Raw genomic sequence first — 3,869 nt, forward strand, 5'->3', positions numbered from 1 at the left:
ATAGTTTGTTCTTGGATCCCCAAAATGACCTAATACTCTTTCTGTATCCTGATTTTGGATGCCCACCCAACCGTTCATGTCTCCTAGTAGAATTATTCTTTCGCCATGTTCGCAGATGTTCATTGTGTCATTTAAAGTATCCCAGAAGGCGTCTTTTACTTCTCTAGGATTACTATCAACCGGCGCGTAGCATGCTATAATAAATAGTCTTCTGATTCCTACTTTCATTCTAGCCCACAGCAGTCTGGGAGACACGAAGCCATGGTCTCCGAGATGCTGCTTTGCTCTTTCGTTCAAAATGAGACCTACTCCTTGTTTACCATGTGATTCACAGTCTACTCCTGACCATATTTCGAATCCGCCTTTCAGCACGCCGTTTTTTATGTCTTTAGTTTCGCATCCCTTTTTCTTTGTTTTGGGCACGCATAAAATATCTAGTTTTTTCACGTTTAATTTATATATTTACGTAATATGCGTATAGTTTCCTTGTATACTAGGCAGAGATAGTGCACTTTGACGTCCTTGGCGTATACGCACACATGCGTATTCGTTAGTTCAATACTCGGAAACCATACTCATATTACATCGAATATCGTGTGCATTGAGCAAGTGGAGTCTTTTTACGGCGAAGCGTGAGGTTGCAAGAACGAAACGCAGCTGAATTATTGCAAACTATAGCTTAATTGAAATAATTTCAGATATCTCACTATATCTTTCTAAAATCTTGAAAAATTCGAAAATTAATATTAAAAATTAGGGATATTTTTGCCAATTTTAAGGAAATTTTAGAATATTTGAATTTAAGGATAATTATAGAATATTTTGGAACATTTATCAACAATCTAAAACACTTGAGGGCGCCTGCAAAAGTCTAGAACTTTCTAGAGTGTAATAATTGATACACATAATTCTGGAACATTGTAGAAAATTCCAAACCATCCCAAAAAAGTTCGAAAAAGTCTAGTCAATTATAGGTCTCTAGATATTCAAAAAACTAAGAAATTTTCAGAATATTCTATACAAATTCAGGATTGTACAGACCATTGCAGAATTCCAAAATAATAAAAATCTTTCGGAAAATTCTAGAACCTTTTAAAAAATTGCAGAATAAGCTACAATATTCCGGATTATTCTGAAAAAATGCAGTTCATTCGATTATAATCCACAATTTTCTAGAAATTGTAGACGATTATAAAACTTTACAATCCAGGAATGTCTAAAGCTTTCTATATTATTGCGAAAATTTTAAATAATCTAGAAAATTCGTGAACATTCTAGTAAATTCCAAAGAAATTCAGATAATTTCAGAATTTAATCCTGAATTGAATTATTAACTAATACTAAAACATTTCCTGTTTCGTATATTTTATTAAAGATACAGTTAAAGTCTAATCAGATAGAAAATTAAAACAAGTATCTCTACCTCCACTTTGAGAAAGAACTTTGCTAAATCTGCAGAGTCTCGTTTAAAGGAAATGAAGCAATGATAGAACAAAGAGCAATCCCTTCTATTCTACATGCTGAACCTGAATTGTAGACAACGGCGTTTCCAGAGAATCAACCTAATCATCCGAAAGTGTCGCGTTGTCCATTGCTAATTCCGAGCTTCCGTCTCCCCATTCGATTGGCGATAATTGTGGCCGCGTTGTCGATTTACGCATGATACAGTTCGACTACAGATTGCATTGCCAATTTGTGTTTTGGTTACCTCAAACACCCTTGTACTTCCCGTGCGAAATTGCCCTACTTAATCCCATTGAAAGGAGGTGTTGACAAGGCTCTGACCAGTATTTTTATTTTGCATAAAAGATCTTAAATTATAATCGGGCATTAATGGTGCCTTAAAATAGGTGTATTTTTTAAGTATTTACAAATATACTCGTTCTGATCCGACTAGAAATAATGAGGTGAAATATAGACACGAATTATATCTAAAATAATTATATCCTTTATAGAGCCATCATATTGATTCGTTTTAATAATTTAATTGGAAAAATGTAAATAATATTAGCGCTTACTTACATATTGATTGTTTGTATTCTGATAAAGCTGGCCGCGCAAAAAAATTCAGCTCTTCAAACGACAACATAAATTTTTCAAAACATTATCCTTTATACTCTATGAAACAGTGTCAGTGGAAGAAGCATTACGAACTCAGATAACTACCTTATTAGGAACATTAAGTTCTATTATTTCGGTTCTGCAATAAAAAAAATAAATAAATAGACAAAGATTATTTTGAGCCGAATTCCTTTAATTATTGATCAGGCAAATTATACCTGATAAAGAATACATTATACAAAATTCGCAGATGACGATCGAAATTTCGCATATTGCAATATGTTATTCTAATTCAATAAGTGAAGGAACTTGACTTAGAATAATCCTTGTCTTTTAATTTTTTAATTTTAGCATAAAACCGAAATAATAGAACTAAATATTTCGATTAAGGTAACTATTTTAAATCGATCGAAGGAAGTTTTACTTCTTAAATATGAACAAGTTTTATTATTAGAGCTTGGATGACGTGCAATGTTTTCAATGAACTTCCTCCTTTTCTCGTTTTTTTTTGCTTAAAGGCGAACAGAATTAATCAATTAATAGAACTCAATCAGAAACAGTGAGCCATCTTTTATTAAAAATACATTTTTTAAATCTAAAAGTCTACTACAGTAGACTCTACCACACTTCTCGTTTTCGGGGCTGTAGGGGAAGCGAACACGAAGAGTCAGAATACCCTCTCTCCTGCGATACGCGAGAGCCACGTGACGCGCGCGCAAATTCAAACGCTCTCAAGCGTCGTACAGCTTTGTCAAGTATGTTCGGTGAAAGGAAACCTCCCCTTCAGTGGCGCCGAAACCAAAACCTTTTTAGGGGGCAATTAATTTAATTATGAATTTCTTGAAATTCACAATTAAAACTTTGAAATTTCAATCTAATTGGATCCTGAAGAAGATAATTGTTAATATCAGAACGCAATTTTCTGAAATGTTAAGAATAATTACCGATGCTAACATTGAACTTTTTTGATTACTTTTTTGAAAAAGAGACAATATGAAAATTTCAGGGATGCCAAATGAGTAATTTTATGAAGTTAAGCTCCTGAAAATTTCGTTTTCAAATGTTCGAGCAGTGAGCCATTCACTTTTTTTACGTATTGGCGGCTCCATTGAAATTCTAATTAAAAAAATGTCACAATTTAGGTTAAGGTATTTGGTAAACAGTTTGACAGAACAAAAGTTATGCTGCCTTGTTTGGAGTGTATGTTTGTGGGTGAAATAAGGCAAGGAGTGGGAGCGAGCGAACGAAGGAGAAATCGGAAAACGAGAAGTGTCTTAGAGAGAAGTGTCGTAGAGTTTTTTGGTTCAGAATTCATTTCGTTTAGTTGAAGATTCCACTGTTTATTACTATTTGGTAACGTATTATTTTAAATACAAATTTCGGCTATTTGGTTAAAAGTCGAACTAGCTTATTTAAATTTTTTTATTGAAAGTACAACTAATACTACCACTTTGTAAAAAAATATTTTTTTAAAAAGATTTATAACTTCATTTGAAAACTTAACGATTTACTTGCAAAGTACCTTTTTTGTTTAAGATTTATACCTTCAGCTGAAAATTAAGCTAGTTGTTCGTATTTTAGTTTTTTTAGTTGAAAATATATATTTTTAAGTGTTAAAAATTTGCCTTTTTCGGTAAAAAATTAATTTTCTGTGTAAAAAATACATGAATACATCTTTTTGGTTAGTGGGACGATGGTCGTGGGGACTAAAGCGTAGGCTTTGGACCCACTCCTTCGGCTTGCGGGTTCGATTCCCGCCTCGCACTCTGGAAGAGTCTCTCGGTGGCCCATGCGGTGAACACTAGCCT

General features: G+C 33.4%; 1 protein-coding gene across 1 annotated transcript in view; it reads right to left on the reverse strand.

The window, feature by feature from the left end:
- The window catches only part of LOC117171948 (zeta-sarcoglycan), a 652,034-nt gene that overhangs the window by 176,407 nt on the left and 471,758 nt on the right, over positions 1 to 3,869 (reverse strand). The window lies entirely within an intron of this gene.

The sequence above is a fragment of the Belonocnema kinseyi genome, chromosome 4 (assembly GCF_010883055.1).
Source record: "Belonocnema kinseyi isolate 2016_QV_RU_SX_M_011 chromosome 4, B_treatae_v1, whole genome shotgun sequence".
Taxonomy (NCBI): domain Eukaryota; kingdom Metazoa; phylum Arthropoda; class Insecta; order Hymenoptera; family Cynipidae; genus Belonocnema; species Belonocnema kinseyi.